Source organism: Equus asinus, chromosome 1 (assembly GCF_041296235.1).
Source record: "Equus asinus isolate D_3611 breed Donkey chromosome 1, EquAss-T2T_v2, whole genome shotgun sequence".
Taxonomy (NCBI): domain Eukaryota; kingdom Metazoa; phylum Chordata; class Mammalia; order Perissodactyla; family Equidae; genus Equus; species Equus asinus.
Window position 1 is genome coordinate 145,528,344 of NC_091790.1, and position 27,020 is coordinate 145,555,363.

Consider the following 27,020-nt stretch of genomic DNA (forward strand, 5'->3'; position numbering starts at 1 on the left):
ATAGTTGGCACTTAACCCATGTCTGTTTAATGGATGACTTACTGCGTGCAGTCATCACTCAGTATCCACCAGGGATTGGTTCCTGGACCCGAGTGGATACCAAAACCTGTGGCTGCTCAATTCCATTATATAAAATGATCTAGTATTTGCGTATAACCTATGTACATCTTCCTGTATACTTCCCATCATCTCTAGATTATTTATAATGCCGAATACAATGTAAATGCTATGTAAATGGTTGTTATACTGTACTGTTTAGGGGATAATGACGAGAAAAGTCTGTACATGTCCACTACAGACAACAACCATTGTAGGCCTTTTGATTCACAGTCGGTTGAATTTATGAATGTGGAACCACAGATACAGGGGCCAACTGTATTAATATTTGTGCTACAGGACAGCCTGAAGTTGCAAATGTTGTGTGTCTGAAGAAAGAAAAAAGTAGGGAGCCAAAGTGTATGATATTGGACTGATTGAAATTGTAAGGATTAGTTAAGAAGTAAAACAGTCCAACTAAGGGCAATAAAAAGAAAAGATTTAGAATAACACAATAATTTGGGGAGAAATACAGCAGAGAGAGAGAGAGGTCATAAATTTTAGGATAGTTTTTGCTCTGGCCTAAATTTTAGGAATTTGCAGCAGATAGAGTAATTCAATGGTCTACAATTCATGTTTCCAGGGGTAAATTGTTCTCAGTTGAGGAACATCAAGAAATTTGCAGCCAATTTCTTTGTGGACAAATGGCAATTGCTTCTTATAGTTGATGCTATTAAATATCTTCTCTGTACAAGGTCCCACAGCACATTCCATGGAAGATTTAAAATGCGTGTGTAAGACAATTCTGCACTCAAAGAACTTTACCTGGGAGCTGGGGAGGCAGGATGAAAACATCATTAATCCGCCAAGACCCGCCATAATCTCGCACCCCACTGTCTCAGTGCCCTCTCCTCTTCCCTCAGCCTGCCCATCTACACTCACACCTTGAAAACACCATGTGCACTCTTGCCTCAGTCTTGTTTTGCATTTCTTCTTCCATTGCCTGGGTTACTCCTCTCCAGGTGTTACCGTAGCTCACTCTCTCACTTCTGTCAGGGTTCTGCTGAAATGTGAGGTAATTAACAGAGGCTCCTTTGACTCCCTAAGATAAAATATCCATATTCACCTGGTTTCCCTCTCCATGCTTTATTTTTCCCAGTGGCATTTCTGACCAGCTTACACATGCTTAAACAACTTATACAAATGATGCGGTTATTTATTGTTCACTAGCTATCTCCACCCACTAAATGGTGAGTTCTTTGAGAGGAGGAACATATTTTGTTCGTGCTGTATCTTCAGTGCCTAGAACACTGCCAGGCATGTAGTAGGGACTCCATAAATACTTATTGAATGAATGAAGAAATGAATTCATTAATGAAGATGCATATAAATGTACAATAGCCAAATCGTTAACACAGATGATAGTCACTATAGAAATTCTTAGGAAATACTTGGGTATGCACCTTTTCCTGAATCTTACAGTGTGAAAACTGCTCAAGGAGAGAGATTCTGTCTCTTAAGGCCTGTATCCAGTGACGTGCCTGGCAAAGTACCTAACATACTAAATTTATTTGATATATATTTGTGGAAACATTCTATTTCCAAGAGGAGAGATATCTTTAGTAGAGCTTTGAAACATGGATGGGATTTGGATGAATGGCAAGTAGAAGAGAAGGCATTGATCTTTGAATAAGACGCAGACAGAGATACATAGTTGCCTTTGACATGGAGTCAGGATATGCTGGCAAGAGTAGGGGCTCAAGATAAAAAAAAATAGAGATGATAGGATTAGGGATAAATTGTAAAAGACTTGTGTTTAAAGGGATGCAGCGAGTTAAATTTTTAAATGAGTCAAACACTTTTGAGCTAGTGACAAAATAAGAGAATTTTTGGAAGAAACATTTTACTCTTGTATTTATATGCATGCATTTCTATTCAATATGTATCTAGGATGTAGCTATGTTTAGGGAAGCATATCATCAACTTTGCTAAATTGGTTCAGGGACAAATTAGGGTAAAGTGATCAGATATTAAGTCTGTAGAAATAGGCTGGTTGGGAGTAATGATAGCATGGACTGGAGTGACAAGAACAGAAAAGAAGAAATGGATGTGAGAAATGATATGAAGAAATAATGAACAGTATTTTCATATACAGGAGTTTCAAAGAAGGGTCATGGATAGAAACAGTAAAATTGGGCTGGAAAAATGGTTTTATTGGGAAATCTGAAGTTCAAGATGGGGAGAAAACCAAGATGAAATGGCAGCAGGCTGGTGACAATGTGGCCAGGAAGTCAAGGGAGACAATGAGGTTGAAAATAGACATTTGGGAGTTAGCAAAACATAGCTGATAGTTGTTCTAATATTTCTAGAGCATTTGGGATTTGTGGTTCTCATTAATTCGTTTATACAACTAGTGTTTATTGGGTACTTATTTGCCAAGAATTCTTAAGTGCTGAGGATGCAGCAGAGACCAGACAGAATAAATCCCTGCCCTTACCTACTTTACATTCTAGTCAGAGAAAGCAAAATGTGTGGCATAGCACATTTATGGGTGATAAGTGATGTGGAGAAAAATAAAGCAGGGCAGGTGGAGTCGTAAGTGTGGAGGGCAGGAGGATTGCAATTTCAAAATAGAGCCGTGAGGGCAGGGCTTACTGAGAAGGGGAGCAAAATCCAAAGGAGGCGTGGATGTGAGCCACACTGAAAACTTGGAGAGCAGCTTAGAGGAAGCAGGACAGCAAAGACCCTGATCCTGCTCCCATGTACAAGGAAGAGAAGGGAGCCATTGTGGCATGGGAGAGGGAGGTGGAGCAGGGCAGGAGGTCAGGGCAGAGCAGCAAGGGGTGAGGAAAAGGCCTTGCCGTGGCTTGTGGGCCAAAAAGAACTTGGGATTTCCTCTGAATGAGAGTGGAAGCTGGTAAATAGCTTGGAACAGACAGGGTACATGATGTGACTTGTATCTTAAATGGATCCTTCTGGTTGCTCTGTTGATTACAGAACTCTGAATCATCTGGAGTGGAGATGAGCATATTGCCTCTAGTCAAAGGCATTTTTGTTTAGACAAAATAATTTACCATTTTATTTTTGAAAGCCCAAAATCATCTTTTTAGGTTTTATTTAAACTTTCCTTATTTCCATTCAAGCACGTACCCAACAGCTTCTTCAGCATTTCTCACATCTTCACTGCTGCTGTGGGAAAGTCACCTTCAGGAAGGTTCCTGAGTTAGGTAGAAGATAAATGGCTAATTAATCATGCCTTCCGTTGACTCTGTGTTCTTAAGTGCAGACAACATTGATCTTACTGGATTTTAACTCCTTCTCTGTGTGATCTTTCTATAAAGGTAAATGTGTTTGGAGGAGAGATCTGTTATAGATTTCCTGCACCTTCCATTGGTTTCAACTACAGTTAGAATTGTCTGTCTCTCGAGGCCCAGCACCTGTTATATGATCAAAATCTATGATATATATTAATCAAAATCATATTTTATTGTGGAATCATTAAAATAACAAACTCTAGAAAATTTCAAGCAGGACTTTAACCTACCCTGGTGGGTCTGAAACTTTTTGAGACACTCTTCCTTTCCTTTTTTTTACATCAGTCTTATAAATGTCTAGAGTTCCAACCTAAATTTAGCTCAGATATTGTAAGTAATTGTGAAGAGATAGCTACTTTAAAATTCAAGTCGTTAAAATTTATTTGAGCATGGGGAAATGAAATGGGTGTGACATTTATAAACCGACACATCTATTTGTCACTTTTTAATAAGGTTAGTATTTTTCAGAGCACAATTAGGAGACTCCATGTACCGGTTCAGTGTTCATAGATCACTGTAAAAAAAACAACTATACAATGTCCCACTGTAGACAAAATGAATCCAGCACACCTGGAATGAGTCATAATTTTCTTTGATCTTTGATGAGCGCTTGTTTTACGAATCTCAATGTTCTAATTCAAATAACTTAATAAATAAGCTAAGTAAAATAAAAATGGCGATCTGTTATGTCAGCTCCTTTGCTCAGGTTATGCCAGATTCTCACATAAGCCCTGACTATTTAATATAATTAACTAAATTGAAGTGAGGCCACCACTCTGTGTATTCTTGAAATTACTAGTGAAAGTTCCTAATTGAGTTGTCAAAACCCTAAAGAAAATTAAAGGTTTAATTTAAGTAATTGAGAGATAATTTTCACTATTCTCTCCTATTGCAAACAAACTCTTAAGATCCCTTGAATATTTGACCTGGTGTACTGAGGTCTCTTTCTATGAAAATTTCTCTTTCTAAAACTATAATCATAATAAATTTAACTTTTGTCAAAACTTTTCTAGGACAACCCCCCAAGCACCCCTCAATAAAGTAAAGCACATTTTATAACCAAGGCTGTGAATTAGGTAGAATGTATTCTCTTCACTGTTTCCGTATTTAAGTAGAGGAAGATGAAAATGTTCAGATTCTCATAAAAAATGTACACATAAAAGGCACATCAGTTTAGTTACGTTTATTCACAGTGTCATCATCCACTCACACGCACTGTTTAGAACTCCTTTGGATATTTAAAAATTCAAATCCAGTTATGACCCTGCTGCTCTGGGCACGGGTGTGGGACTCACAAAATCTCTAAAATAATAAACAGGATTGTTTCATGAGAATGTGTGTGTCATGAAAATGACTTAAAAATCTGGAGAAAACTGAAATTTTCGGGACAGATGTTTTTCTGATAGGATTTTCTAAGAAAGTAATGAGGAAATGGTTCATCTTCCTCCTAAGGAAATAAGATGCCAGGTCTATTTCTGTCATTTTCCCATGATAATACTTCAGAGATAGGAAATAGATTGAAATTAGTTTCTGATCTGATTTGACTGTTTCTGTCATTTACAATTCCGCAGTTACTCTGCTTATCTAAGCCAAACTTCCCTGGGTCTGCTTTTCAATCTTAACGTAATACCTACCATATGCATAGCTAAGAAAATATTCATGCATGTGTATTATGCATTGATTTTTTTTCTTAATTCTTTGTTTAATAAATCAAAAAGCTGGTAGAGAATGCATTTTGGTGAAGGTTCAGGGATTTGAAAGCTTTGCTTCTGAGAGAATTCACTGAGATTTTCTGTTTTGAGAAAATGGGCATTTAGCCCCCACGTAGATTGGAGGGAAAACGAACCAGATCCCAAACCTCAGCTATAAAAGTCACAGAACATGAAATGTTGTCTGAGATTTTACCGTAGTGACTACAGCTGCATAACAATCACCTTTGCAGAAAACAGAGATGCTCGCTCGGGTACTCAAAGAATGCCTCTTGTTCTGGAGATTCACAAGGCTTTGTTTTTTTCATTAGAAATAAGCACTGTTATAACCATGGGGAATATGGACACTTTCGTTCACTGCTGCACTGTTCATGTAACACATAGTGCCCACCATACAATATACTCTCAATAAATATTTATTGTCTTGTGGGTTGATAAAAGAATGAATGAAAGAATGCCATTTCTTGATTTGTTCTTTCAGGCAGGATGAGAAAGTTATTTGGAAATCAAATATCATTTTATTCAACAATTCAGTGATTCGTTCATTCATCAAATACATACTGCCTGTGGTGTACCAATGCTGAGTCCTAGGGGAAAAATAATGAATCAGATGGACATCATCCCTGATCTTACTGTGTTTACAATCGAATGAGTCTTGCTATCAGGATGAAACAAGTAGAACGCAGACATGCATTCTGAAGTTTTCTTAAACTATCACAGTGATTAATTTAGTATTGAATGAATGCTTTCCAGTTAATTAGTGCCTTGCTAAGCATATTATCAGTTGTGAAGTTTAGTTATGCATCAGTAGTGTCTAGGAAACTTGTAAAACAGATTTCCAGGCCCTAAACAAGACCTATTAAATCAGAATCTCTAGGTTTGGAGGTAGAAGTCTGCATTTTTAAGAAACTATGTAGATCTTTCTGATGAAGCTATACTGCCATTAAGGAATCACTGTTGAGAAATAGATAGAAATCTGAAATGACCATTAGTATAAGATAAAAGCATATGTTCATGCCAACCTAAAAGTAAACATCAATTGACTATCTTTCAGTGTTAGATCATTTTATGTAAAGAGAGGATTAATCAAAATAGCCTCAGCCATTATCCCTACCTCATCACACCCTATCTTAGCATCTCTCTCCTAGAACCTTGCCATCATCATGCAGTTTTACTCCCCTGAGCTTTTTCCTATAGTGAAAACCAACTCAGGACATACTTTCTCCATGGATACTTGGAGAGTTTATTTCACTGGCTCTAATAACTTCCACTGTGGTCAAAAGAATGTTGCTTCTTCTATACATCTCTACTTTAATTGTTTAATCCTCACCCGTGTAACAATGTACTTATTTATGTACACAACGAAAAAATGCAATTGCTGATTATCCACATGGAAGGAATTTTAGACACAAGATCACATACTCAATGTTTTTCTCATAACTCTCAATTTTGTGTGGTCTCATTGCTTTAGTCTCCTAGTACTTAGCTTTCAAAGAACCATCTCTATGAACTGCCATAACTTTCCTCCATGTGGGTCTGTCCACTTTAAAAGTGATACGACCAGGCTCTGCCAACCAGCTGGGCAAAAGGGTCTGAGCGGGAGAGAACTTAACCAGACTTTACCGAATGCCTGCCCTACTATCTAGGAACTAATGACTTTAGAACTCATGACCTCGGAGAAACTGCAAGCTGTTCTAACTAGCAGCAAGTAGTCCTGGCTATGGTTCTGAAAAGAGGGTAAGAGATACTGAGCCAACGTGCTTTCCTCTTGGGATGGGGCAGGTGATGCCTCATCTCATCCTTCTACACTTAGACATAGCTTCATTGTCTCAGAACTGCAGAGAGTGTACGCTGTTTGTACTACTCGATGCAGAGAATTACAAATTCTCAAAGAGAGTGAAGTAAAGAGTCTGTCCAAACCAATACATTCTCCTGACTAGGGGCAATCTGACTACATGCATTGTCCTTGGTATATAGAGGTGAAGTACAGTAGCCAAACTTCTTTATCAAGAAAGAAGCACGAGTTGTTTTTGTTGTTGTTTTTAGGAGTAAGGAGAGAGTTAGAATTCCTCTTTACTTTTTTTTAGTCAAGAATGATGATTTATTAGCTTAAGTAATACTCACGTCTTATTTAGTTAGCTCGAGCCCCAGTCCTACTGCAGTAGCATAAGAGGTCCCAAGTAAGGACCGACTCATTGAACTCATCAATCCCAAAGCTGTAAGAGATAATAATAATAATAAATGATAGTTGATTATTGTTTTATACTGTAAGTTTGGATGATTTGTTATTTGCAAGAGATAATTGATCTCTTTCTCTTTCTCTATCCTTTGCAGTTTTATTATGTTTATTATTGAAGGAAACCAGATTGTTTTTCCCGTAGTATTTCCTATAGTCTACATTTTGAGATTTGCATCCTCCATTCTTTTTAAACATGTTTCTCTGTTGTTTGGTTCATTTTTCAAAATAAAGTGCATGTGTAATTGTGTTGACAATGGTAAACAAAAATATGTAAAGTTTGGAAGTATAAATCCCAAATTGTCATTGACTCTGTTTAATTGCTGCATGGTAGAAGACCAAAGGGAAGCATTTTTGTCTGCTTGCCAGTTGTTGTATAGCGGTAGTTTCTGAATTTTAGAATTAATAACAAAAAATAATAACATAAGAGTAGTAAAATATCCATAGAATATTTTAAGAAATTTTCCAGGCATTATTTAAAAAAAAACTAGATGTTAGAAATTAGTGAAAGTTTACTAGTTTTGAAAGCATTATTTAGTGAAAACTTAGAGTGATACATATATTGGTCTCTGTCAACCAAGGGAAATTTTATGTATCTTCTCTTTTTCATGCTAATTTTAAAACTGATTTTAACCTGATAAATCTCTTGATATTTATCCCATTCCTGAAACCAAGTTAATTATGCAGCTGTTTTTATATTGTGCACTGTGAATTCTGTTTTCCTTTTACATTTCTGATCTCTTTCACATGGCCTGATCCATTTGCAAAGAGAAGTGGTATAAAAAATCTAAGCAAATAGCAAAGGGGTGTGCAAGTTTAAATGAATGACTGTGGGAATTAATAAGGGTAAGGGAGAATTTTTCTTTTATTTGGCTTATTAGCATAATTTGAAATCAACCTAAACAACTGTTTCGGTTTTCAGCAAAGGCTTAAACTGCAGTAATTTCAGCATTCTCCTGATAATGACAGCTGCCGGGTAATTAGTTTTTGATCTTTTTAGCTTGAATTGCTGTTGCTTTCATTAATGCTTGAGCTAAGTAAAAACAGCCTGAATAAGACTTCTCTACAACCCTCTTTTATAAACATTTTAAATCACATTTATAGGAGAAACTATCAACGTGTCAGGCTGCAAATTTATTAACACGTTGTAATGTTCACATTGGACCAGCACACAGAAAATTGCAGCAGTATTTCTAGACCAAACCTATGGGTGACACAAATGTTTGGCTTTTCTTTAATTGAGCTGAATATTAAGCTGATTTAGAATGTTACCTATTCTTGTTATTTGAGTAGCTTACGTTCTTTCCATTGTTTGATGGCCCAGAGCAAAGTGCTTCTTGGAGAGGATCAATTTGTGGTCACAGATGGGCATGAATTGAAACAGCCAGTCTCCTGCGACCTCCCTGAGGGTCTGTTGTCCACCAGAGAGACCCAAATTGCAGCTCAGCCTAGCTGTGTTCTAACCTCTTCTCACTTTCCCAGAGTTCTCTAGTAAGTCTGAAGGGCTGGTTAAGAACAAGCATTGTGTCTCTATCACAAAGTGGGGCATCTAAATTATAACTCTTAACATAGGTCATCCCTGAAAAAGAAGCTGGTCTCTAAGACTTTCACAAAGTCCTTAATTTCAAAATCATCACTTGACTTGGGTCAATTCTTTCGTTTCTTCTCCTTTTTGACTGATTATCTGTTTATTATCATCAATAATAGCATCTATCATTGTTTTAAGTACGTATCATGTGTCAAATACCGTGCTAGGTTCGTTAAGTCTAATTTCCCACAGTCCCACACTTTAGGCAGTATTATTTCTGTTGTATGAATGAGGAAATGGAAGCCTATGGCCTAAATCCCAAAGTTAAAAAGTAATAGACTAAGGATTCAAATTCAATTCTCCCTCAATTTTTTCCACTCTTCCATGTTGTTGTAGCCAAATTCCACTTCCATTACGAAATAGTTTCTACTCTTAAGGAAAAGCTGTACTCTCACTGCTGATTAATAGTTGTTATGACCTGGAGTCCCCAGGCTAAATGAGCTACCCTCTCTGTGCTGCAATTGAATTTTGAATGTTGAATACTACTCTGCCCACAAATAATTATTTATTTATGTAGTTCTTTCACTAGTCACAAGGACCATTATTTATTTATTTGTTTATTTCTAAAATTTTGTTTTTTGAGGAAGACTAGCCCTGAGCTAACATCCACTGCCAATCCTCCTCTTTTTACTGAGGAAGATGGGCCCAGAGCTAACATCTGGGCCCATCTTCCTCTATTTTATATGTGGACGCCTGCCATAGTGTGGCTTGATAAGTGGTGCGTATGTCCACACCTGGGATCTGAACCGGTGGACCCCAGGGCCACTGGAGCGGACTGCACAAACAACTGCTATGCCGCTGGACCGGCCCCTATAAAATTTTTTAATTGAGGTAAAACCAATATATAACATATAAATTTCAGGTGGAGAACATTATAGTTTGATATCTGTATATACCAGAAGTCTAGTCATCCATACAATTGATCCCCTTCACTCATTTCACCCACTTCCCAACTCCATTCCCCTCTGGTAACCACCAATCTGTTTTCCATATCTATCTGTTTTTTGTTTATTTGTCTTCCACATATGAGTGAAAACGTATGGTAATTTTATTTCTCTGACTGACTTATTTTGCTTAGCATGGCTTGATGAGCAGTGTGTATGTCCGTCCTTGGGATTCAAACCCAGGAACCCTGGGCTGCTGAAGTGGAGTACGTGAACTTAACTACTATGCCACTGGGCTGGCCCCTCCTCTACCTATTTCTTTTACTCAGGTTGTTTGTTTTTTTGTTGTTGAGTTGTGAGAGTTCTTTATATATTTTGGATAATAATTTTGTGTCGATATATGATTTGCAAATATCTTCTTCCATTCAGTAGTTTGGTTCATTTTGATGATGGTCTCCTTCACCATACAGAAGCTTTTTAGTTTGGTGTACTTCCATTTGTTTATTTTTGGTTTGGTTTCCCTTGCCTTTGGAGTCAGATCTACAAAAACATCACTAAGACCTATATTAAAGGAGCTTACCAGCCACGTTATTTTCTATGAATTTTATGGTTTCAAGTCTTAGTCCATTTTGAGTTAATTTTTATGTATGATGTAAGATAGTGGCCTAGTTTCATTGTTTTGCATGTGGCTGCCCAGTTTTCCTAACCTCATTTATTAAAGAGACCATCCTTTCTAAATTGTATACTCTTGGCACCTTTGTCATAAATTACTTGCCCATATATGTGTGAGTTTACTTCTGTGCTCTCAATTCTGTTCCATTGATCTGTGTGTCTGTATTTATGCTGATACCATGCTTTTTGATTATTGTAGTTATGTATCATAGTTTGAAATCAGGAAGTGTGATACTTCCAGCTGTGTTGTTCTGTCTCCAGATTGCTTTGGCTATTCAGGGTCTTTTGTGGTTCCATACAAAATTTTAGAATTGTTTGTTCTTGTTCTGTGAAAAGTGTCATTGAAATTTTGATAGAGATTGTATTGAATGTGTAGATTGCTTTAGGTAGCATGCACATTTTAACAATATTAATTCTTCTTATCCATGTGCATGGAATATCTTTCCATTTGTTTGTGTCTTCTTCAATTTCCTTCATCAGTACCTTAAAGTTTTCAGTGTGCAAGTCTTTCACCTTCTTGGTTAAATTTGTTCCTAAGTATTTTATTCTTTTTTGATGAAATTTTAAATGAGATTGTTTTCCTGATTTCTCTTTCTGATATTTTATTATTAGTATATAAAAACGCCACAGATTTCTGTATATTGATTTTGTATCCTGCAACTTTGCTGAATTCATTTTTTAGTTCTTACAGTTTTTTGGCAGTCTTTAAGGTTTTCTGTATAGGGTATTGTGTCATCTGAAAATAGTGACAGTTTTACTTCCTTCTTTCTGATTTGGATGACTTGTATTTCTTTTTATTGCCTAATTGTTATGGCTAGGACTCCAATACCATGTTGAATAAAAGCAGTGAAAGAAGGCATCCTTGTCTTGTTTCTTGATCTTAGAGAGGTGTGATGTTAGACAGTATGTTGTTAGCTGTGGGTTTGTCATATATGGCCTTTATTATCTTAAGGTACATTCCCTCTATACCCACTTTGTTGATGGTTTTTATTATAGATGGATGTTGAATCTTGTCAAATGCTTTTTCTGCATCTATTGCGATGATCATATGATTTTTATCCTTCATTTTGTTAATGTGGTATACCCTGTAGACTGATTTGAGGATATCAAGCCATCCAGGGATCCTTTCATCCCTGGAATAAATCCCATTTGATCATGGTGTATGATCTATTTAATATATTATTGAATTGTTTGCTAAGATTTTGTTGAGGATTTTTGCATCTATGTTCATCGGCTATATTGGCCTGTAATTTTCTTTTTTGTGGTAAGGACCATAATTTATTAATCTTGTTATCTGTAGTATCTAACACAAAGTAATTATTCAATGAATGGGATACCCTTCAATTGGCTAGTAAGTTTAGTTAAAGTTTATTTTGTTTACTTAGTAAGTTTACTCCTGCCATCAACTCTTCATCCTCCTCTGTTGAATTTTAGATAAAAATTGAGATAACACATACAATACTTTATTCATTAGAAACAAGATATAACTGAAAAGTTAGTTAATAAAAGGGCAGAATACATTTACTATATTGTAACAGTCATTAGAATTAATTATAAAAAGACTAATATATGTCATATGCTATTCTTCTCAGCTCTGCTAAGACTTGGGTTCTAAATGTTGCCCTAAGTTTATGTTCAGAACTACCAGCTTAAAATTTCAAAAAGGACAAAGGCAGGATTCCCATTGAGAACATCGTTGATGGATGCTTGACTATATCTTGCTAAGGAGGAAGTCTTTTATACACAGTAAGATCAGACAGAATGAATAATTTTAGCTGCTTACATTTATACAATGAAAATCAATCATATATGTCAAGAAGGGTAGAATTCAAACTTTGCAAAAGTTCTTATGCAAAACTTTCTGGAATTTTAATTATCTTCAAACTTGTCATGATCCAAAGGTGCGGGGGGAAAAGCCATTGAATAAGAGATGTGAAATGTGCAGATCATGATTAATAAAGATATCTGGGTTTGCCGTTTATTGGTTTTGCCATCTTGGATATTTTTTCTCCTGTTTTTAAAGGAGGATGATGAAGATTAGTTCTTGTTATATAATAATATGCTCATGAATATTTGCCTTTGTCCAACACCACCTTGCACACTGGTCACATAAATTTGAAGGCATGATACACAATTCAGACAGCCACAGTTTGGGAAGGATATTTTACATTCACAGAAATAAAATGAGATTGTATAAAAGTTTGGAAATCACACCATACAAGGAAAAACTGAAGCAACTTAAGATGCCTAGCTTTCAGAATAGAAAATTTCTATTTTCAAATATAGAGGCATACTGTGTTGGAAAGGCTAGATTTATGCTGTATTTCTATAGAGGACCAAAGTCTAGAAATTATAGGAAGGAATTGTTCAGTCCATTGAAAGAAAGAAAAGTTTAATACGTAGAAGACTTGGGGAAAAATTAGAGAAGTACTGAATTTAATATAACTGAAAGTATTCAAGTACCAGTCTGTTGAGGATTGTATGGCATATTGCTTCTCAAATTTTACAAATTTAGACCACTTGGGAATCTTGTTAAAATGCAGATTCTGATTCAGAAGTTTTCCGGTAGAAACTGAGACACTATATTTCTAACTAGCTCCCAGGGGCTGTTACAACTGGTGGCTCTCATACCACACTTTGAGTAGCAACTATAGAAGAAATTTCTGCATTAGGGAACAGATAGAGACTAGGTGATGACTAATGCACTTTTCATTATTCTGTCAATATATGAAATGAGGTATTACTTTTTTCTTGTTTTTTACTTTTTATAGTAAAATAAAACACAGATACAGAAAACCATGCAAACCAAATGTGATATTTGTGAGTTATTATAAGGAAACTTTCCTCACAACTACCACTCAGGTCAAGAAATAGAACGTTGTCAACTATCTCAGTATCTCCTCCATGTGCCTCATCTCATTCACATCCTCAGTTTCCCTGAAGAGTAACCACTGTCCTGAATTTTGTGGTAACCACTTTGCATTTCTTTATGTATTTATCACCCAAATGGGAATTAGTAGCATATGTAATTTAGTCTTGGTAAGTTTGTAACTTGATATATCGTTGTCTCTTTTTAATCTGTAGGTTTTCTCACTATCCTTTTCTTTTCCTACAATTTCTCTATTTAAGAACCGGGGCTGTCTGCTGCTTTCCCCCAGTCTGGGTCTTGTGGTTGGCGTACTGCTGGGGTAGTTCACCATGTCCCTCTGTCGTCTGCTTTTCCTAGGAATTGGCAGCCATATTCAGAAGTTTCTTCAGACTCAGGTCTGATCCCTTTGCCAAGACTATATGCTGCCATGTTATTTCATCAGAAGGTCCATGATACAAGATTTTAATTCTTTTTTTGAGTTAATAGCCATCAATTCTCCATGCCTGGATCCGTTAACTAATTGGGGAAAGCAAAACGGCAATACTCTCCTTTTTATTATTTCATTTACATTTTTAGGCTAGGAAAATTTTATGAGGAAATGCTTCCTCTAATCTACGATGGTACCATTTTATTTAGGAAAGACAGAATAATTTCTTTTAATCTTTTCCTCGTATTAGCCAATTTTCGGGATTATCAGTTGGGTTCCTTGTCATCATCCTTAGAAAGCAACCAGTTAGTTTTTTAAAAATTATGTATCATTATGAATTCATTGACTTAAATACTTTTTATATTCAATCCATCACAATTCTTTGAATGAATATGGTAACAATTTTTTGCTTAAAAATCGTTCAGGAAAGAGTGAAAAGTATTTTATTTAGATATTTTGAATGAATTCTTCATCTATAAACAGATTGAGTATTCTCTAAGTTCAATCTTATCCAATAATAATATCCAAATAATAATAAACTACCAAAATTATTGGGTTTTGAAGATAATACAATAATGGCATTCATACCTCATTGTTCTCCATAGTGACAATGGAAAACTGCAAAGCAATGTAAATGGGAGAAGAAAATAGCATCATCTATGAATGTAAGAGATATCCCCAACTTTTATCAAAATACCTGTCATACCTCTCTTGATTTGAACCAAGTAGAGAAGAAGGCACAAATAGATGTAAGCTACCAGAGGTCACAAGTAATGTGGATTCTCTGAAAGTAGCTGATATGCTTGGATAAGACCAAAGGATGCCTTACTTTCAACTGAGATTTCCTGGGAATGATATTCCACACTTCATAGCTGTGTGTTAGGTTGAAGTAGTTAATAATAATAATAATAATAAATAATAATAATAAGGGTTTTGTAGATGTGCTTGCAGAGCACCACTAGATGTATATGAGCTTTGAAGAATCAAACAGAAGGAGTAGACAGATATAGAAGAAGTAAAAAGCTTTGGATCAAAGAGGAATCCAATCTGAATTCACAGAATAGCTAATAAATAATAATAGTAAAAACCCTACATATTAAAAATCAATGTGATATTGTAACACATGGGTAAAACTTCTAACTTTATATACTTATTAAAAAATGGAATTAACAGCACTGTTAACTGAAATGTGTGCACACTGGAACCATGTTGTCATTTTGCAGAGTTCCCATACATATGAGTTTCCATTAATATAGTACTGTGCAAAGCAGGACTTACTGTAGTTACTAAATATATTTGACAAATCAAAGAGGTGACTTGGCTCAACTCTAAGCAATAGTTTTTTAAAAATCTATAAGAAAAAAATAAATCCATAGAAAGTTTTTAGTTACTGACACACAAGAAGAGATACAAAAGTTTAATAGACAAGTTAACATAGATGGCATAAAATAAAATTGTCATGGTTACTTTAAGTTTCCAGACCCAAATGACTTGTTAAATTTTATCAAATGTTTTTGAACAGATATCTCTGATCCTTTTAAGATATTGCAAAGCACAGAGAATGAATTTTTAGCATGCTTCCTTTTTAAAAGACAGCATCACATTAATATAAAAACGTAAACATAATACACTAAAGGAAAGTTAGAGGACACACTTTCAGATGTCATTGCAGAATCCTGAATAACATATCAGTACATAAAATAGTCACATTAAAGCAGTAAAGTATTATGTCCAAGTAAAACTCATATGAAGAAAGTAATGACAGTTCAATACAGATTTCTCCCACTATCCTAAAGTAGAGCGTTCCTATGAAACATTTTCTAAGCTGAAATAACGTATCCCCAACAGTATTTCTCACTTTCTGAAAGTTCACGTTCCGCCACTTTGCTTCTACAAAAGACCTACATTAGTACCGAAAGAAATCTGAAAAGGATTTTTACTTTTACCAAAAAAAGCCATTACCATACTAACATAAGTCTTCTGTAAAAATGAAGTGGCGGTTGGTGAACTTTTGGAAGGCAAAGGATACTTGTATTAATAAATCTATAATTTACCATTTAACAAGTTAATAGGGAAAAACCATATTCTTCTCCAGGGATGCTGAGAAGGGAATTGATAAAATTTACATTCATTCCTTATTTTTTAAAAACATACATTCAAAAAGAAATAGATTATTTCAAACCAAAAACCTGGGTCACCCTCAATGATAAAGCAATGGATTTATTTCTATTAAAGTCTAGACGAAATACTATTTACTGTTGTATCTGTTTAATATGATTCTATAAATTCTAATCAACAAGATTGGATTAGAGAAAGTCAAAGTGTAAGTATTAGAAAAGAAGTGGCAAAATTATTACTATTTGCAGTTGATATAATACTTACCTGGAAATCCAACATAGTTAGTTTTAGATGAGTAAGGATATGAAACAAAAGATATTTCACTAAAATTCCTGGTTACAAAGTTGATATCAAAATCAATAGAATTCATATACACAAACAAAACAATGCATTAAAAATATGAGATCTTATTACAAATAATAACTCAAAAGATAAAATATATTGGAATAATTTCAGACAAACTACAAGGAATGTAAAGAAAAAACATCTTTAAGGACTTTTATAAAAGAGGACTTGATTAGATAAAAATACATTGCTTGATCATGGATTTGAAAGACTCCCAGTAAACGTGTCAAATTTCTCCAAATTTATAAATTAAAGGTGCTCCTAATCAATAAATATTTTATTAGAATTTGAAAAATTGATTTTAAAATTTATTTGGAAAAGTTACAGTACTTAAAATGATCTTTTATGTTTTTCTGGGATAGATAGAAAAAATGGAACAATATAGTAGTAAGAAATAGACTCAGTTTTAATGAGAATTTAGCACACAAAGTTCGAGTTCAAATAATTATCAATATGTGGCATTCGGCCAAATGCTAGTTCTTTGCAGGAGAAAATTTATATTCCTACCTACCTATTTTCAAGGTGCAAGAGAAAACTGAAGCCACAGTAAATCTAGGTGCTAATGAACATTGGTGAATAGATATTACTTGGCAATACATAACAGACACTTTTGAGATCTAGTGCACAAACATCTGCTTTACTTTAATAACTCCATTTTTTTCTGTTCTATGACTGGGTTATAATTTATTTAAATAGGACTTTATGGCTAGACATCGTTATTTCCATGTTACAAGCAATGCTAAAATGAACACCTTTTCACAAATGAATACGTAAAATCTATTGATTAAAGTGCAAACGAGTATGATGTGTTCCCACTTTTAAAAAATGATAGAGCCACAGATATCTGCAATGTCAATTTAACATGTCAGTTAAAAATGGCAACTGTGCTTGTGCCTCAGATAGAAATTGGGTTTGTGAAATGCCAGAGACATCATTTTAACATACATTAAATTGTGCAGTATGAACTTTTTTTAACTTTGCATGTTATTTATTAATTAATTTATTAGGTGGATGGTTAAAGGAAGCTTGTCTGAAATGAAAGTGAAGAGAGCAAGCTGTGGAGCATTGTGGATGCTGTGATCTTATTTTTACAGAAAGAAAGGCTATTCATGCATCCGTAATTTGAACTCACAAGAGACTAGGACAAAAGGAAAAGAGCTATAAATAAGAAGAAAAGAGATAAAATAATGCTATCGGGGAGACATCAAAGATATTTGGATTTGTTTCAAATGAACTTTCTAAATTAGCTAAAATTAGATTCAAAACCAGGAAGTACGCAATTAATATTTTACGACAACAGTACTTAAACTAATAAGAATATACGTGTTTCTTGTCAAAATTTTATTTTTTTAAATTGCATACTTTCCTTCTTGTCAGAAATTTCTCAACCCTTGGCATGTGCATCACGGTGGTTTTCAATTTCTAAATAGTACCTGGTAAACATATGTAATTGAGAAAAAAACCCCAGAAAAACCCATACAAAATTAAACAAGGAACAAAAGCGTTTGATTTTTACTGTGTATTTCAGATATAATATTTTAAAACAAATGACTGAAAATGTAATGAAATTAGCAGTTTTCTTATCAGCAAAGCAAGGAGCCTGGATTTTGATTTAAAGGAATTTCACATTTAAGATAATATGGTTTTATTTAAAGTTTGTATCAAAAGGTTGAGAATGACATTTAGCTTGCAAGTTCAAGAATCATTTTCTTCTGGACTTCAATAGAAGAGCAGATGGGGAAAAAAATGGGGTTTGAGTTACTCCAAATATAAATCTGTCTGTATAAGCTATTTCTAGCTAATAAATTTAATCATTATTCTTTATTTTCATATGCTGATTATATCAAGATTATCCAAAGTAAAACAAAGAATGTAGGGAATAAGAAATACATCAGTAAAGTGCAGGACCATCTAATTAGTTGGTGCTTCTTCAGGATGCTGCAAGGCCTCCTTCAAGTTGCTCAGATGGCACCAGCTCAGTGAGGCCCACCCAGATCATCTCATTTTAAAGGAAGACTCACCCACCTCCTCTGTCATCTGGATTCTTACTCTGTTCTGTGTTCCTTCTTCATAGCATTTATCATCTTCTAAAAGGTCATATACTTATTTGTTATGTTTATGCTTGTGTTTATCTCCTCTGCTGAAACCCAAGTTCCAAGAGGACAGTTTGTTCTCTGATGTATAGCCCGCACCTGAAATAATGCTGGCACTTGATAAGCATTCAATAAATGCGCTTAATAAATGAAAGTATACAGAAGAAATTCCTGACCATAAAAGCAAAACACTGCAGTGAATTATTAGGCAAGGCTAGAGATTCAACGTTCAAGGGTTTAAAAGCATTCTTAATAAGCTAAGTAGAGGAATAGATTAATTAAAAATTTAGAATGTATAAAATATTTATGGAATACCTCTATAGTAAAACACATTCATCCAAGTGTATAATTGTATTAATTATTAAAATCATAATAAATTTTAGCATTGATATTATGTTTAAAAAAAAACCCACCCAATCTGCTTTCCTAGAAACAGTATGTTTGCATTCTCTCCTTTGATCATATGTACACTATCCTCCTCGGCAACTGCAGAGTCTTGTGTAGATATTACATCTGGTGCTTTTCACATCTTTGCTGCCAATATCGGTTCCCTTCTCTTCCATTCAGCTACTCACTCTCAGGACCACACCTGGGACCTTGCCAACACTTGGAAATGCTTTATTTTTTATATAATCAGTTTGAATACCTAGCTATCTGACCATAACCTCCTATCTTTACATCAAGCTCAGTTATTCAGCTGGTTTTCAAACTTCATCTGATCCTAAGCCTCAGGATTGACCCGCTCATGTCTCCTGAACTTTTTTCCTTTGCTTCAAAGCATCAGCCTTTTCTCATAGTAACTTCCTATCTTTCCAAGGTTGGGTTTCATGGCCTATCACTTCAACCACTCCCTTTCTAAACAGATAATATTCATGAATACCAATTCCATACTAACACTAACACGAAATTTTATAACAGTACTAATATAAATAGACAACATTTTTGAGCCCTTGCTAATGCCCAATAGTATTCTAATATCTTGACATGTACTTTCTAGTTTAATCCTCACAACTCCATGGTTTGTATTGTTTTATCCTCATTATACATGGGGAAAAACTGTAGGAAAATAAGGTGAAAATTCTTGCTTACAGTCACACAACTGGGTAATTTAGAACTAGGTTATGAAGCCCAAAATTCAGGATCCAGAGCCTATGCTCCCAAGCCTGCGCTCTGCCCTCAGCCCTCCACTGAACCTGCCCTCGCGAGTTTGCACTGACCTGCTATTGCTAAACATAATCGACGTTTCTTACTCTCCATGGCGTATGGCTGAAACTATATGTGTGTGGCCTCCAAACTTACCAGGCTCTCAGTTCTCTCCAACTATCCTTTTAAATTTCCTGATTGGTTGGCTTGCTTTCTCCTTCTAACAACTCTGTCAAATTTGTTCTTTCCTCAACTTTATCCCCACTGCCCCCGCCCATCCCCTTCATTGTCGAAATATAACAATGACTCTTGTTTCATGGAGAAAGTAGAAACCATCAGATGAACTTCACTGCCCCTCTCCCATTCTGTTCTCTTAGTACCAAGGAAAACTTATTTCTCCTCCTATTTAGCGTTGCTCCTTCTACCCTTGCTTTGATTCTTAACTCCCTCTCTTACTCAGAGAGTAAGGAGAGCTGCCCTTTTCACTTTCGTAAAACACTTCTGCCTTCCATGTTGTCACCGTCTTAGGACTTTCAGCTTACTTCTCTGACTGCTCGTTTCTGTCCTCTATTGTTTTCTTCTCTTTCTTGGCCCTACTCTTAAGTCCTAGTTTTATGAGGGTTCAGTTCTAGACTTGATTTTCTTATGCTACACACTACTTCTAGGCTCTATCATCCATTCCCTTGGTTTTAGTTATTCTACATAAGAGTTTGGTTAAAATCTGTGTCTGGGGGCCACCCCGGTGGTGCAGCAGTTAAATTTGTTTGTTCTGCTTTGGCCTCCCGGGGTTCACCGGTTCAGATCCTGGGTGCTGACATGGCACTACTTGGCAAGCCATGCTGTGGTAGGCTTTATATTACCAGAATATAAAGTGGAGGAAGATAGGCATGGATGTTAGCTCAGGGCCAGTCTTCCTCAGCAAAAAGAGGAGGATTGGCAGTGACTGTTAGCTCAGGGCTAATCTTCCTTAAAAAAAAAAAAAAAAAAACGAAAAGAAAAAGAAATCTCTGTCTGTAGCCCAGATCTCTCCTGGAATTTAAATCAGTGTATTGAAAAATAAACTGCGGCATTTAAAAAATTTTAAGAGTTTATTTGATAAAAAAGTTGATTAGAATTGGGAGTATCCAACTGAGCAGACAGAAAGGAGCTCCAACAGAGCTGTACAGAATAAAGACTTTTATAGGCGGAAGGCAGTGAGAACAAGGAAGTTATACTACATAAAAAATTGGTTCATTGTTGCAAAGTTACTTTCCTTTAGGGGGATGGCAGATTACCTAACTAGTGCTGATCACACAATTCCAGATTGACTGGTTTAGGATTGCATTTCTGGGAGGACCAAAACTGCAATTCTCAGTTTGGTGGTCTGGGCGTGACATAAGTGACTCCATTTGGGGCTTGTTGTCCTGTTTTTTTAACAGTATGTAATCATGTTCTGGATATGTTTGCTTGAATGTTCCATAAGCACCTTAAACTCAATGTCTAAAATTGAATTCTCATTTTCCTTCATAACTCTGCTCTTACTTCCATATCTCAGTGAATGAGATCACTATCCACTTAGTTTTAGAAGGTAAAAACTTTAAAATAGTCATGCTAAAATGCTGCCTTTCTCTCAAACCTTACCTCCAATCATCCTTCAGAACATGTTAATTCTATCTCCTATAACTCTTGAATCCATCTACTTATCTCTAAGTCAACTGACATTTTCCTAATATAGAGAATAATACTCTTTGTACTAGAGTATTACAACAACCTCCTAATTCCCCTCTCTTCATCCAATATATCCATAATAATCGTAATCTTACCAATGTTAAATGATAGAGGACTGAGGCATAATAAAAATGTTAAGAGTTTATTTGAGCAAAATTCAGTTCAAATAGGGCAGCAGCAAACAGCAAGTGGTTAGAAGTACTCCACCAACAGGAGCTGGGGGATAAACTTTTATAGAGAAGATGAAGAAACTAAGCAAGCAAATTATTTGCTCAACTATAGCTTAAGCGTTTGCCTTATTTGAAAAGCCTAGGTTTCCATTTCTTAACCTTGAGGGATCTACAGGCTTAGGTTTTGCTTACCTTATGTAGGCTGCCAGGGTATTAGAACCACCTCAGTCTAAGGGCCTCCTTGTTTAATTAACACCAATGAGAAAATATACTTCATCCCTCCCAAGACTTACCAAAGTTTCAGCTTATTGTGGGATTAAGCTCAGGCTTGAGGTCCATAATCTTGGTATCCAAATCAGTTCTAGGTAAGAATGAGGCAAATATGGTTCCTTTCAGTCTGAAGACCTGTGAACTAAAGAGACAAGTTAATTGTCCTCCATACACTTAACATAGAGTGGTAGGACACAGAATAATCACAATAGGCATTATCGTTCAATATGGTGGAGGGGAGGCGGTGGGAAGGCATTACAGGAGGCACATAGCAGTCACTAGTTCCAAGCAATTCTGAAATCTAGCTGGGCACATATTGACAGCTCTAGCGAGTGTCCAATTATGCTCCCTGAGAGTGGGTTTCTGTGGCTTTGGGCTCCTTCCTCTGGACTCTTAGCTTCGTGTTGTGAGTCATCTTTCCTTTTCTATAAGAAGTGGCTCATGCTTGCTGCTAAGTAGTTTCTCATTCTTCTTTCTTCCAGGGAGGTTGAGAACACTGTCTGTCTCTCCATTGAGGTTTTCTGTGTCAGAGACAACTCTCAGCGTTTCACCAGTGAAAAGCCCAGGTATTCTCTGCTCACAACTGGAATCATTCTTTATGACGTCCTAGGAGTTGTTCTTGGTATACTAGGAAGTGCATTCTGGTGGCTAGCATGGCAGAGGGCGTGGAGAGATCGGCAACAGGTAGGGGTGAAGAGATCTGGGTGGTGTTAGATGATGTATACACTTCTGATCTGTGGACATTTTCTTCCCTCTTCCTTGGTATTGGCCCTCTTTACAGATCTTTCTGGTGGGAGTCATTGTTTTTCTCAGACAAAACCACTAAAGTAATAATACTAAAACAGAAAAATAAAACAGCGAAAGGCCTTCTATCTCATTCAGGCATTTTATAAGCTAGCTCACCAACAGTAGTAAAGTTTGGTCAGAATAATTTTCACTAAAAGAAAAGATTATATTTTTATCCCCCCTGTCACAGTTAGTCTAAAGAATCTTTCATGTATTGACAATTCTTCCAGCCAAAGAACAGAAACAAAATGCTTACCTCCCCTGGCCATGTGTGAGCTTTTCTAATTCCCTGACCACTTAAAACTTTAAAAGGTCCACCGTGGCTTTTAAATCTTTAGCCTTAGGGTTAAGTGAAAACCTCTGAAGGTAGAAAACTAAAACGGTTTGGGATATTGTTAATTTTGAGAGTGAAAGTAACCTTCAGATTTATTTCCCTGAAATAGCATTCCTGCAAAAGCACACGTACTGATAGATAATTACTAACAAATCTGGTCTTTAAAATCGAACTGATCTTGTTCTGAGAAGTGTGTCAGTTACAGATCAGGTGGCTCTCTGAAGTGGCATGAACTACTTTTTACGTATAATCTATTCTTTAGAGCTCATATTTGTGTACTTTTCCCAGATCTACTTCAGCATTTTTTACTACTTATAAAAATACAAATAACTCACATTTGTCCTTGAGGAGATAATATTTGTGTTGCAATAAATAGGAGTGACTGTGCACAACAGGCAATCTTGTTCTCCATTCAACAATACTGTCCCGACCAAGGGAGTGTTAAATGATTTAAACATCTCTCTTTCCCGATTTATCTGTCCTTTAGGCAAAATATTCTCAAAGATTCGGAAATTATGACTAAAATTTATCTATTCACTGAGAAAAGCATAACTTCTAATCTTTTTCAAGTAAAGGAACTATAAATTAAATACTTCTCTACACCTCTATATAAAATTCCTGTCAAAAAGTCAATATTCACTCTATTTCTGTTCTCACAGTTGAAACTGGAATTTTGTCTTTTCCAACAGTGATTTGGAAAAAAAAAATCATTATATTTCCTGTGTTTTAAGGGAAACGTTTGAACACAGTGTCTGTGGTAGTTTCTACTGTGTCAACTTGGTTAGTCTGGGATTGTTTTCCCAAACTCCCTTCCTTCTGTAGTCCTGGGTTAGAAGCGACCAAAAGGGAACATCGTGTAGAAGGTGAAAGAGAAGCAGTAGCCACTGCTCTCTGAGGCTAGTGTGGTGAGATGTGGTCATTAAAACAGATGTGATGGCAGATTCTCGCTTGTCCTCACTGTCCCCTGTTTATCATCCTGACCGCTGGCCCTGCTGACCAGCAGGGGCCTCCAGGCCCCACAGCCAGACATTTGGCTGCTGGCCAAGAGAAGCAGTAGCTCCACAAAGGCAACAACATTCCACAGACTTCTCCAGCAGTAGCGTTTCGTGGTCCCACATCAACATCTTGATATGCCTTCCTTCCCGGATTCCCCTACAAGCTCCAACTTGTCTACCTGCCTGAGTGCTTTAGCAGTTGCCAGCTCTGATAGCAATGCTGTTTGTGGAGAGAGAAAATCTCTGAGAACTGGCATAGAGGGATTACCTAAGGGATGTTGGGAGTATCTCAGTGGAGCAGTGAAGTGTTTTTAATTAGTAAGATCTAGTAAGTGTTTATCTGGAATTGTAGCAACCACTAACTAGTGTGACGAGGAACTAAATTTTAAGTAGTTAGAATTTACTTAAGGTTGAATTTTAAAACTGAAATAGCATAAAATATTTTTCTATTAAACACAACTTTATAGTTTTGGTAGAACTGCATCTCACTTTAACCATTGCATCATGTAAGTTGCTATTTTGTTGTAATGTTGGGATGGGATGTGTGCATCTAGTTACTGTCAGTAGATTGACTCAGTATGAATGCTTTTTTCTATGCACCAATGTAAAATTGTGGGATGCTTACTTGACGTTTTATGCAGTAATACCCATATAATTCATAATTGTTAATTCAACTGAGATACTAATTACTATCTTAATTATAATTAAATTATTATTTTAGATAAGAAATAAGTATAGATACATTTTTAACTTTGAAATGAAGGCTTCCTGTTGATGCGGCATTGAGTGGAGATGTTACCACTGGAACAGTAAGGATAAAAAAGAGATTAGAAGACAGTATGTCACAGATTTCATGATGAATGGCAATTGTAAGACAAGAGGACAGAGCAAAACAAAAATCTGCTTTATTGTGTAAAAAAATTTAAAACATAATAAGCCGGATAACATAGAGACATTTTAACAGATCATAGTAAATTTGATATTTCCTTTCAACAAAAAGAATCAACGAAATTAGCCACTTGAAATGAAAATTTAAAAGGAATAGACAAAATGAATCAGCTGAAATGAGAATTAAATGTATAACAAAAGTTTTTAAATGATTTTTAACAGGATTTGAGCTTGTAAATGACTTGAATTTTTGTATAAAAAGAAAACTTTCTAGGTGGAGAGATGACAAAACACGATTATTGATTCACCTTTTTATTTTTACCTTCTTTTAATGTGGCTACCAGGTAATTGAAAATTACGTACGTGGCTTGCATTATATTTCTATTGGACAGTGCTGATCTGAAAAGTATACAAAGACTTGAGTTGAAGTCTTGTTCAAATGAATCTGAGAAGCTAGAAAAAGCTTTGTTTCAGCATTCTAGGTATTTCTATTTCTAGATCTTTGCAAAGTATATTTTAGTTTTTACTATGTGGTTTATAAATATTTGATATTTTGCTGTTAATATTACTGGCAACTTGTGCCTATATGCACTGGTGAATATTCACACATTAAAGACATATTTCTACATAAACTTAGAAAATAGAAAAGAACAACCATATTTTACTACAATACACAGTCATTGTTAGCGTATCCACGGCTTTTCTTTTATAGCACAAAATTTCTTTCAAAGTATGTAAAAACATTGGTGAATCTATAAAAGAGAAACAATTGGGGATAAATATTTATGAACCACAGCTACAATGACATCATGTAATTTAAAAAATTGGGAAACATTAAGCGTTGCCAGTGAATATCAAATTTCACAGGTCTTTAAGGGTAAATATTTGGTAGAATAAGTAATGGCAAATAGCAGCAGGCTTTTCATTGTTGGAGGTGCTTCTTGATAGCCATCTTGCTTATATTTAATTATTTTTATATATTCAGGATAATGCTTGATATAACATTTAATAACACTGCTGCACTTGAAATACGAATTTCAAATTTCCTGAGCTGCTTGTCCACTTAAGAACAAATCTCAGAATTTTCATTTGCTGTGTGATTACATTGGTGTCATTTATAACCATATCGTGTCATTTCTGGAATAAATTTCTTCCACAAATACCATGTGGGCAAATACCTTGCAAAATATACACTGCTCTTCCAATCTAAAGGTTGGGTTACCAGGCTTGGCAGCCAAGATAATGTAATGACTAAACAAGTATTCTGTAGAAACTTAGACCTGCTCAGCTCCTTCAGGCAATTTTAAGCATTTAATTCTGCCAGAGATGTGACCTGCTGATTTAATGAATAGTCAGCAAGTGGCCTTAATACATGTGAATATTGATTCCAGCTGGAGATGCCTGTCACCTGGATTGACATTTAATATCTTTTGAAAGGATTCCCTTGAAAATGGGAATAAAAGAAAATAAGCCAAACTTGCTTTATCATTCTTTGAAAATATTTATCAACTTGAAAGAATCTTAATTAAAAACAAACAAAATCTTAGGGTAAAAGTAAATGTCATTGCTGCCCAAACAGGTCTTGGGAGCCCAGAAGTTGGAATGGGCCTCCGCAGACAAAGCCTGATTCAGAAATAGTTTTGATTTCTGAGTCTGATTCGGCATATATCTGTCCTATTTGTACAGTTTGTGTGGAGGACTGCGATTGGTCACGGAAGTTATCAGCATACCAAAATGTATTCTACTGGGACAATTTTCCTGCCATTCTTCTCATCTCATACTCCTGATCTTGTAAGTAGAAGAGGAAATCTGAAAAGGATATATTATTCAGAATATATAGTTATGCTACTTGGCTAAATATTAAGCTATGGAATGTGAAGGAGGTGGGACTTCCAGAATGGCAGAGTAAGGTACTTGATGAACCCTCTCCTCAGCAAAACACCAATTTAACTGTTACGAATTATAAATAAAACAATCATTTAAAGTCTCTGGAAATTGTCCTAAAGGCATAGAGCGAATGAAGAAACATTCAGAACAATGCACTAAATCCACTAAGAACAGTGAGAATCTGTGGCAGTTGACCTGCTGCCTTAATCCCCACCTCCAGCTCCATGTTACAGGACGTCTATCCCAGGTGCTCTTCCCTGGGCAGCTGCAGCCAAGAAGAGAGGGGCTCCCCCTGGCCTGAGCTCCCAGTCTCGGGCTATGGTTTCCCATTCTCACCTTCATCCTAGCCCCATGTTGCAGAACTCTATTCCACAAAGATATGACTGAGAGAAATAGGTCTTTCTTTCCCCACCCAGACTCTATTTGTAAAGCAGAAGCTCAACTCCAAATGCAGCGGGATGAAAATACTGGGACACCAATTGCCCTTATCTAGTTACTCATAGGGCAAAAGTTCCACATCAGGGGGGCAAACCTGAGAAGACAAGGGGC